Below are 11,520 nucleotides of genomic sequence, written 5' to 3'. Positions count from 1 at the left end.
AGCGATGACTGTGGGGGAGAGAGATTGATCTTGGCTTTTGTGCCGCAGGAGGCGCACGGAAGAAGGATCTTGCCTTTTGTGCCGGAGGAGACGCGGTTTCTGTTTCCTTCTTTCACCGGGATCATCACGGGAGAGGGAGCGCGGTTGCCAGGTTGGCCGAGAAAATCATCGTGCGGGGACCAGGTTTTCGCACGCCTCGGGCGACTTCACCTAGCCGCGTGGATGGAATCGTTTTAAATGTTTTAGTTGTAGAGATAAGACAAAAAAAAAAATTGTTCTTCCTCCCCGTAGTTGTAGTCTCGTCAAATCTTGTCTTGTAGAAGCAGCCAAAGGAAGAACTTGGGGGAAAATTGGAGAGAACCTGGTCACTAAATTGAATGGTGTAGACCGAGCATGCACAGTATTCACCAATCACGGGTCCAAATTATCTGGTCTTCCTGAGCTGAATCCAACTGTAAGGACTGTGTGTGCCTCCATAACACAGAATTCACTCAGGCCAGCATTGAGATTGTGGGCCCGTTTGTTTCCACTCCTCCTAGCCACGCTTGGATTATAATCTAAGCGAAGATTTTCTCGCTTCTCTCTTTTCGCTTCTCGTAGTTTAAATCTCTGAAGCGGCTTACCACATAAGTGAGAATCGGTGGAAATAAACAAAGCGTTTAGCGGGATTCTCGCTTATTTTCGCCGACGAGCCGCTTATAAGCGGAAACAAACGGGGTCTGTGTGCAATGCCGCTTATCCATTTCCCGACTTTCTTCGATCACGTTTGGTCCAAGGCTTAATGTCACGTCGGAAGTAGGTTTGGCTTGACTGTATCAGATCGCTTCTGCCGAGCTTAGAATGAAAACACTGTTGATCTAAATAGTCATTTAACCTATTTATAAACAATTAATCCCTCCGTCCAAAAAATACTATTCTAGCTCTCAACCTGATTGTGTGTTTTTTTTACGGAGGGAATAGTAAAAAATTAATTCTTAGGGCAACTGGAGAAGGAGACACTGTGGAATTGTCTGCGGACGGTTTTTTTGTAAAAGGGATTATTGAATTTTCTCTTCTTCGCGTTTAAATAAACTTTACATCAGGGATCTGTAGGTAAAAAGCGTGACCTTGTTCACTGTGTACATCCGTTCGCTTGGATTGCGCGTTCATTACTGAAAATGTCAAGGGCTTTCGCGTTACATCCAAGAACACGTGTCCTGGCGCTAGGCCTCCGCGAGGGTGTGGAGCTAAAGATAGCAACGGGTACATACCCATTGGATTTGATGAACCGAAACCCGAACCCGCGAACATAAAAGCATATCCGCTAAAAAACCCACGACCCGTGACGAGTTCAATCTTGTGCCCAAAATCATGCGGGTATCGGGTACCCATCTGGTCACCCGTGAGGGTCAGGTGATTCCACAGTCCATTGCACAGCGCAAACCCTTGGTCTATTTTATAGCTCACCAAGATGGCCCGTGCGGAACCACTTGGCGAGGTGGGACTACTTGCGCATGCAGACTTGTGAGCGCTACACATGCAAACACAGAGCACTCACTGTCGCTGGCCATGCACATGGGCCACGGCCTGCTAATGCCCAGGTCCACATCATATGCCCTATGAGACCAATCAAATCGAGTGCATGCAATTAACCATGGCCCACTAGCTAGTTGTAGTATATTCACGTAACGAGTGTGTCCTTTATTTCCTTTGTTTTTTCTTGCATGTCTACCTTTTGTTTTCTAATTATTTTGTGACAATTACAAGTATATAATTGCTGTCATAAATCGTGTTTAAAAAAACCATGGGTTTGCGGGTTTGGGTACTCCATCCTCGGATCCATGCCCATGAACCCGCTGGGTCTGCCTTTTTGCCCGTTAACAAACCTATGGATAGAGAAATTAACAACCTGTTCGGCTGGTGCTTTACGATCGTATATGATCGTAAATTTTCAGCCGGATCAGTATTTTTCTCTCACACAAACTAGCCAGCAGTACCTCTTCACGAACCAGCAACGAAACAAACCAGCCTGCCGAACAGGCTGTAATTCATACCTTTACCTAATAGGGTAAAAACCCATCTGGTTTTGGGTTTCGAATACCTGTTGCCATCTTTACGTGGAACATCTATCGTGGGCCCAATTCGTGGTGGGTTTTAATAAGGAGCCTCAATTTGTGGTGGGTTTTAATAAGGACCTGATGCCCTAATCAGCAGTATGTTTGGTTGGTTGGTTCGTTGCTGGTTCATGAAGAAATACTATTAACTGATTTATGTGAGAAAAAAATTTTATTCCGGCTAGAAATTTAGTATGGTTTACGAAGAGCCACGCCCAAACGATTAGGCTGCAGAGCTATTCGGCTATTCCCCGTTCCCAAAGCCCCAAACCCGCCGCCGCCGCTCGCTCTGATGCAAATCCTCCGCCCTATTCTACGTCTCCTCCGACATCCTAATGTTGCCACCTCTCCTGCCCCGATTCACCGCTTTTCCTACCCCTCGCGACCTCTCCTCTGGTGGCCATCAGCGCACGCGCAACGAATTTCCGCACACATGGTGTTTGACAATCCATCTGTCCGTCGGGTTCCTCGGTATGTTTTCTTCTCCTGATGCTAAAGTTTGCGCCTTTACGTCGTTTCTGTAGTTTTAGATATGGATTGTGGCCAATTTTGGGCTTTTATTTATCCTTCTCTGTTTTTTGAAGGCAAATGGGGGGATATGTGGTTTCTCGTTCTGATGCTAAAGTTCGCGCAGTTTTAGTTTTCGGGTCTGGATTGTGACCAACGTGGAGTTTTTGATTTTTTCCTTCCTATGTTGGTTTTCGAAGGCAGGTGGGGGAATTTACTAGTTCTGGCTACCTGCTCGGCCGCCTGTAGTTCCCCTAACAAGTTTTTTTTTCTTATCCCATATGATTCCCAATGCAGACAAAAGAGATCGAAAAAATTAGAATCGATTTCAGGCTTAGATAATGTTACTTACGATTTCAATGCTCACTGATGCAACCATCTTATTTTTATGTCAAATGCTGATATTGGCTTTTTATGCTCTCTAATGATTAATGATAGATTTCTTCCTGAACCTTGTAACATGGCCACCATCAGTCGAGTAAAAGACGATGAGTCTTTTAAACCATACATGGGGGCATCCGGTTCTTCTGCCAACGTTATTATTATATCCGAGGACAACAAGCATTCTGCGGACATCCAGGGCATGAAAAACATTGATACCAGTGGCACAATCTTGGAGGTTATAGCTCGAGATGACAGAAGCGATAAGGATGCCTGTAGGGTCACCTCAGAGGTTTTATATGTCAAACGTGATACATCAGGGCAAATTGTGAAAGGAGAGCAAAGGAGCGCAACGGAAAATCAAAGGGGAGAAATCGTTGCCAGTGACTGAGAAAAAAGTCAGTGATGATGAAGAATACACTGTGAAAAATATACTTGCAAAAAGTAGACACCGTGATGGTTCCATATACCGGGGTATGGATACATGGTGGAAAAGGGATTATCTTATTGCGGACCATAATGAGAGTAAGTGATCAATATCTCTTTTTGTATTTTTAATTTGTTGTTGTTGTTGTTATAGATATGATTTGTTTCCTTAAGCATAGCATATCTCTTTCCATATCCTACAACCACATATTTTATTGTGATCCTAGAGATTATTGTATATGAGCTGTGTGCGACATTCCCCCAAACTTTCATCGCCTTGCACTCTTTTAGTTATGACTTATGAGATAATTGCACTAGAGATCCTCACACTTGGACGAGAGTAGCACATCCACTCCAAACCATGAACTTTACTTTTGCAGGCCCTTCAACTTTCACCGTTTGCACAAATAGGAATCTGCGCTGTTACCTGACGGGAGAGGCTGAGGTGGCATACATATAGAGTTTTATTGACATGGGCTAGTACCTTATTCCATGCTATGTAATTAAATAAATGCCCAAATAACCATGTGGATCTGAATAATATAGTGCCTTCTCCCTGAAATTTGCTTCCATATCAAATCATGCTGCAACAGGTGATCATTACAGTCTTTGAGCATGTACATGCATGGCAGAATACACAGGAAAATGATAGATATAAGCGTAAATAGCAATCTAAATATGGGCATTCACACTGCTGTAGTTATGATTAGGTTTAAAGTCTCCACACGTATGGCTACAAACCGCCAATGATAAGTATTTCAACTCCTGGTATGAAACCTTAGTTCATATCGGGGATAGGGAGGATAACCATTGCCAAGAGGAAGGCCGGGCAAAGTCGGCGTGGAGGGAGACTAGAATATTTGGGGGTAACTGGATTGTTTGTTGTTCATTGCTTGCTTCATCCTAAATTGGTTACAGGGTATAAATAGAGGTGCCCAGCCCCTAGGTGCCCAGCCTCTAGCTCCTCGTTTCTCTCCCCATCAATACTAATCTCTAACTCTAATCTATTCCCCAGACTCTAATTGCCATTGATTACAGCTGGCACCCCCTGGCATACCGTCCTGGCTGCATGCAGCCGGTACCCGGCTGCCCCACATGACAACTCCTCAGGCAGCAACACAATCAATATCCCAAGTCCAAGTTATGATTAGGTTTAAAAGTCTCCATACGTGCAGCTACAAACCACCAATGATACAAATATTTCAACTCCTCAGGTAGCAACACAATCAATATCACAAGTCCTCAGGCTGTTCACATACTAATAACCTAAAGGACTACTAGGTGTTGAAGGGGCCAACCAAACTTTCCAACACCCCTGTTTAACATGAGGACTGGGTTGCCACTTTCTAAAATGTACACCACTTCCCAAAACACATACTCCCTCCGGTTCTCTAAAACAAGTCGTTTTGGACATTGACACGGTCTTTAAGAAACGACTTTGACTGCAACTTTTTGCTATAAAATATTTATAAAATATAGTCAATATATACTTTTATGAAACTATATTTCGAGATGAATCTACTTACATCACTTTCATATTTTCAAACTCAACCCAAAAGAAGTTATTTGTAGTCAAAGTTTAAAATGTTTGACTTAAGACAACCTCAAAACGACTTGCTTTAGAGAACCGGAGGGAGTACTCTCTCCATCCCAAAAAACAAGTCATTTTAGAAATTTTAGGACAGATTAACAAGAAAGTAAAAATGACCTTGTTTGCCCCTATTTATTTGCCATATACGACTCTAATTGACAGTTGCATGCACATGCTAAATAAGGTATAATGACTTGTTTCTTGGCACAGATTTTGAATCTTAGAATGACTTTCTTTTTTGGGAAGGGGGGAGTACCACTTATCTAGCAAAATTATAGGTGGTGCTTTTTTTTGGCCGCTACACAACCTTCACAAAAGGAGACATTACCTCACTGATTGATATCAATTCGTCTTGGTAGTTGTTGTGCACCTTAACCCTCTTCAGTACTTGTCTATCCTCCCTGCTTGTTGTTGTGTGTGGAGCATCAATTGTTTCTGACCTCATGTTGGATATGAAAGTGGGATGTAGGAGAGGTGCTTTTCAAGTAATTGCTTGGTTGTAATTTTGTGTGATGAATTCACACACATTCCTTAGCTGTGACAAGGGAAGAAAGCATTTAGAAGTGAAGTTCTATAGTCTAGAAGGTTGGTAAAGGAAACAGGATACCTAGTTTACTGTAGAGGTAGTCTGGCCTTGAGCTTTTATTGGTTCCTCCTCATCCTGTTGGTCTTCAAGCATCTCACTAGCTTCTTTCTTCCTTGGCTTTGTAGGCTTAATACCAGCTTTTTTGAAGTACATCTCTTCTAGTCGTGGTTCGGTTCGTTGAAATGTCTGTGTTGTTTGACTCCATGTTTGGACATCTTGTTTTTCCCTGCACCTCAAGTGGTTGCCTTTTTGTTGACCTTCTGTGCCTACCTGCCTTATTGTCATACAAAGGCGGGTTAGGAGGCTCATTAGTGTTAGCACATTCACTAGAATCTCTTATGTGAAATAACATAAGCTTTTAGGTGGTACTAGGACTCTTATCACATTACAAGGATAGGGGTTGCTCTCCTCCCTTGCTATTCTCAAGTGATACTAGAGGGCATTGAGTTGTAGCACCAATTGACTGGAAATCATTCCAGTCAACACCTAGCACACCAATCTCATATAAATAGATGGCACACGTTGTATGCTTTGGGACAAAAGATGCCATACAATTTTTGTTGGGATCTTCTCATTAGCCCTGTGCTCAGTGCTTTGATTAGAGCCAATGCTTTCTTTGAGTGTTCCTGAAGAACTTTTCGGTGCATGTGATACTCAAATAGCATATATACTTTCGAATATCAAGTATTTGTTTACAGTCACAAGCTTAGATTATGACTTTACTTTTTATGAAGCTCGGTTGGAGGCAATGAAGTTATCAGATCCCACAAATTGTATTATTCGCAATGGAACTTGCACGGAACATTCTCCTTGTTGTATGCTGCAAATTCTATCGTTAAAGTTGGCTAAAATTCCAGTGGATTGTGGCGTAGCAGAGTTGTATGGATACATAGCAGTGCGGGATGAACTGGATCCATTGCTTAACTATGTCATCAATTTGAGCAGGGATGATCCCATCATTGTGGAACAGGTGCACATTCATACTTACTACAATTATTTCATGGAATACATGTACCTAACACCCCTTAGTATTGAGATTTGGCTGCAAGCGCCCCTTGCAGTATAAAACCACCTTGGGGCTGTACTGGTGGCAGTTTCGCCCACATGGCTCGTTAGGTGGATGCTGCCACGTGGGCAAAACCACCACCAGAGGCCCCCAAGAGAATCATTTAGGTGGTAGATGGTATGGAATAATTTAGGGGGGAAATACCTTGTGTTGTACTTAAGTGCGTTAAGTAGACTTATTTTCCTTATTTTTAATTACCACCTCCGTCCACAAAAGAATGCAATTATGGGATCCGCGCCAGTTAATCTAGCTCAAGTTTGACCAAGTTTACAATAAATAGTATTAGTATTTATGTGTCCAAATAAAATTATTATAAAAATATATTCTATAACTAATCTAATGGCACTTATTTTATATCATAAATGTTAGTATTTTTTTATATAAATTTAGTCAAAGTTTAAATGGCTTGACTTCTTGAAAAGCGAGAATTGCATTCTTTTGTGGACGGAGGGAGTACATTATTATTCATTTCACAATATATAAGGCTAAACATCTCGCATGCATAAAACATATGAGGTTGGATCACTACATCCTCTCATATACCATACTGCAACTGCAAATTTCTTTTACATCATTAAAGTTGGGATAGATTGTGAATGTTGTTTGTGCACTCAAATTATTTAGTATACATGAAGTTCAGTTTGCACTCTTGATTTCCTTAATAATTAGAAATAGGATTAGTTTATTGTCGTTCCATATATATATATATATATATATATATATATATATATATATAATAGCCTTCGTGTAATAAAAAATGCATCAGTGTGATTAATATGTCAAAAATAGCAGAATAATAGTGCAATTTTTTGGTTTGTACAAGCAACTGCTACCTTCGTCCAAGGTGTATTTTGGTTTTGGAAAAGTCAGTTTTGGAAAAAATTGGTCAAATTATATCAATGTTTAGTGTACAAAAGTTGCACTAATGGATTGATACTAGTATTATTTTTTAGGACGCTGTTGATTTTGTAGCAATTGGCAATATATTGTTAGAGAAATCAAAGGTCAAAATCCACTTTTGAAGACTTGCTCCTTCCAAGACGCACCTTACATTTGGATGCTTTACTACGAGAACATATTAAATTATAAAACTATGGGAGTAACATGTATTCCAAAAAAAAAACTCGTATTGAAAGTTTTGGACTATTGATTACTGCTTAGTACACTACACATTGATTTTCCTTTATTTATAGGCATATATGAAGATGGCATTAATTATCCCAGTCACTACATATGTCTTCTCTTTTCATTTTACACAGGGTTATGATAATTAGGGATTTGAAACAAAATCAAATGAATAACAGGGTCCAATTTCCCCTCTCTATCACCATTATGCACTTTGTAAACATTTTGTTTGATACGTGACAGAAGATCTTGGTTATCAGTTGTAAAATATTCCCTTTAAGTGAATGTTGTTACGTGGGAAGCATCTAGCTTTAGATAATTCTTATTATATGATGAATATAATAATCTTGTAGGGTTCCCTTATCCACATGGCTGGCCCTAAACGAGGGATAGAAATGATGGACCTTACTCTGATCGAATATGACATGAGGGTCAAGACAGGCAAAGAAGAAAAAGATGACCTACAACTGATCGATGGTGCATCACTCATAGGCCCTGCAGGCATATGGAATAAGCCATGTACGATGCGCATCCCTGGCGATTATGGCGCAGTTGATATAACATTGTCTCGTCTTCATTGGGCAGTTGAGGCGACTGTAGAGGTTCTCATATCTGAAGTGCAAAGCAGTTTTGCTTTGTTGCTCGGTTGTTTAACTAGTGGGCTGAATGAGCGAATCTGGCTCTTTGATGGTGCAATCACTGAGTCATGCAGCTTGAAGAGGTCTGTGGATTGCTGTACGAATGAAATCTTTGATAGATCTGAAGTTCAAAATAGGCACACTAGTCATCTATTTCTGGCCAACATTGTTGTTCCTTCAAGGCAAAAATTCATGGTCATGATACTCAAGAAATAAAGACTGCTCTTGCTTTAATCTCAGTGAAGGTGACTTGGTCGACCTTACCTTGTGAATTAGACTGATAACACTTCTGCTTGTGTAACGAGTGGGTTCGAGAGACCAACAAGGCTTCCTAAACTTAGGTGTGGCAAACTTGGATTATGAACTATTGTAATAAGTTAGTCTTCGTGCTTCCTTTCTACTTATTCGGTCTAGCGGGCAACGGCCATGGATGCCGCTCCGCAGTCGTGACTGCAGTTGTTTCATGTTTCGTTTCTTCTCCATTATTTTAGAATCTCCGAGTTCCCTATATATTTCTCCTTTACCAATTCCTAAAAAGGTTTTAAGAGAAAAAAGGAAGTTTATCTCCAATAGTTCCTAATATTTGACTTCTAAAAAATCAAATGCTGGTTTCATTTAACTTTTTTTTTCTGCAGTTTTTTTCCCCACGCGAACCTCTTCATCGCCGTGCTAACCCACGCTGTTGCCGCCTGCATCCATCGTCAGAGACGACGGACGTGGCTAGGCTGAGCTGAGAGAGATGCAGAGGACATCCTCTTGCTGTCTTTCACCTCCTCTTTCTCTCTCTCCAGTTTCGCAAGAAGAGGAAAAAGAGAGAAGCAAGGAGCGTTTCGTTTTTAACTCCCCAGGCAACGCACCAACTAGCCAGCAGCTCAGCACCTCTCTCTCTCTCTAGGGAACGGCATTGGTCTTCGTGAGGTGCTGCTCGCGTTGTCGGGGAGGCGCCGCCACGCCGCTCGCCTAGCCCCGCGTCCGGAGCAACTACTCCTAGGCAGGTAGTAGTAGTACTCCTAGCGCGGCACCATGCGAAGGTACCTCTTTCGCCACCTTCCTCCTTTTTGCGCGTGCGTCTGTCGCCGGCCTCGACGGAACGCCGCGACCGCGACGCCAAGAACAAGAAGCGCCGGCCGCAGCACGACGCGCCCAGCCCACGCAGCACCAGCGGCGGCGGTTTCTTCTCTGCCGTCAAGAGCGCGGCCACCGGTGGCAGCAGCAGCAACCCGTCGACGCCGACCCTCCGCTGCCGCACCAGGCCGCTGCAGCAGCCGGCGAACCCCGCCCCCGTGACGCCGCCGCCCTCCGCGTAAAGTTACGCGGAGGGGGAAGGAATTTTTAGTCCTAAAGATTAGGAGTGAGTAAATATTAGGAGTTGTTGAAGAAGGTTTTTTCTTATCTTTCTAAAAAATAAGGATTAGGAGGATGTTTAGGGAACTCTTGGAGATGCTCTTAGCCCTAGAGTTCATTCCAAAATAAATGCATATCTCGCTTCACGAAGAGTCAAACATTTTAAAGTCTGACTATAGGAATATAAAAGTTAGTATTAACATTTGTATCTTGAAATAAATTTATTATAAAACTATATTTTATATTTAATCTAATGATACTTATTATAAATCATAACTATTAGTATAATTTCATATATATTTGATTAAAGTTTAACAGATTTGACTTATCAGGAGTGAGACATGCGATTATTCTAGGACAGAGGGAGGGACTATACATGAAGCGGGATGGTCTGATGGACGGGTGAACATAGTAAAAAAATGTCCCTCGTCTTGAGGACCAGTGTAGGAGGCCGTGACGCCTAAGAGGGGGTGAACCAGATAATTTAAAACTCTAACTCTAAACCATGGTCTCTTTTTATATCCTTACAAAAATCTCTACAAAAGATAAATTATCTAAATGCGTAACTACGATTTTGCTAGTGTATTGTTATCTCTACCGTAAAAAAAAGTTATGCAACCTAGATTCCAAACCTATCAACTAGCCTATCACTAAGCTAGGAAAGTAAAGCACAAATCAAGATTGCAATGTAAATGCGGAAGCTAAAGAGTAAGATAGAGATATGCAAACTCCCGTCGACGACTCCGGTATTTTTATCGAGGTATCGAGAAGCGCGTAAGCTCCCCTAGTCCTCATTGGAGCCCCTCGCAAGGGCCAAGCTCCCGGTCAGATAACTCCGTGGATAGCCCCGGGCTTTCCCCACGGGCAAGTGGGTCTCCGGTGTGCCTTCCGATAAGCCTCTCCCGGACTGCTCCCCGTCGTCTTCACTATCAAGCTTCCGGCTGAACCACCGCAGGCCTTGTTCTCTTCGGTACACGGTGGTGGTCACACCACAAACACGGTTGGTGTGATCTCACAAGACTACAAACCCCTCCGATATACAACAATGATGCGTGCAAGCACCGGGTGTTAAGAGGTATGCAAACCTCACTAAACACTAGGCATAAACCTAGATCAAGCGCATAAACGGTGGTCTAATCAACCTAAGCACTTCACAAAGCACCTACACTAATCACCTAATGAATCACTATGCACCATGCAAGTGGAGATCACTAAAATATTGTATCAACACCCTTGGTATGTTTCATCAGCTCTCCACAACTCAAATGGTCAGTGGGGGGGTCTATTTATAAGCCTCATAGAGAAAGTAGTCGTTGGGGACGAAACCTAGCTTTTTGCTACTGATCGAACGCTGCTGTCGTTCTGACTGAACGCATCCGGTTGTCCTGACCGTTGAGCGTGCGTGTAGTGATCGGACGCACTGCTGAGTCTGGGCATCATCGACCTGTCGCGTACGGTCGCATTTGTGCCGCTCTAGAACCTCTCTAGACATGATCGGACGCTGCATTTTGTGCGTCTGGTCATCTAGTGCCGCAGCGTCCGGTCACTGCCTCGCTCAGTGTCCGATCACTGTTGCTGACGCCTGCTTTTGTCGAGCAACTGATCGGACGCGTCCGGTCCTCATAGGGCCGCGTCCGATCACCTTTGTGGAGCTCGTTTCTTCACGATCTTACGTCCGGCTTGGTTTCTATCTTCGTGCTTAGACTTTGCTTAATATCTTGGGTCTTCTCTTGTGCTTCTAGGGTCTTGCTTATGGTGTTGAT

General features: G+C 42.7%; 1 pseudogene; it reads left to right on the top strand.

The window, feature by feature from the left end:
- The first annotated feature begins 2,355 nt into the window (after window positions 1-2,355).
- Window positions 2,356-8,817, top strand: LOC136459614 (uncharacterized; annotated as a pseudogene).
- The last annotated feature ends 2,703 nt before the right edge of the window (window positions 8,818-11,520 follow it).

The sequence above is a fragment of the Miscanthus floridulus genome, chromosome 6 (genome assembly GCF_019320115.1).
Source record: "Miscanthus floridulus cultivar M001 chromosome 6, ASM1932011v1, whole genome shotgun sequence".
Lineage (NCBI taxonomy): Eukaryota > Viridiplantae > Streptophyta > Magnoliopsida > Poales > Poaceae > Miscanthus > Miscanthus floridulus.
This window is presented reverse-complemented; position numbering and strand designations above follow the sequence as displayed.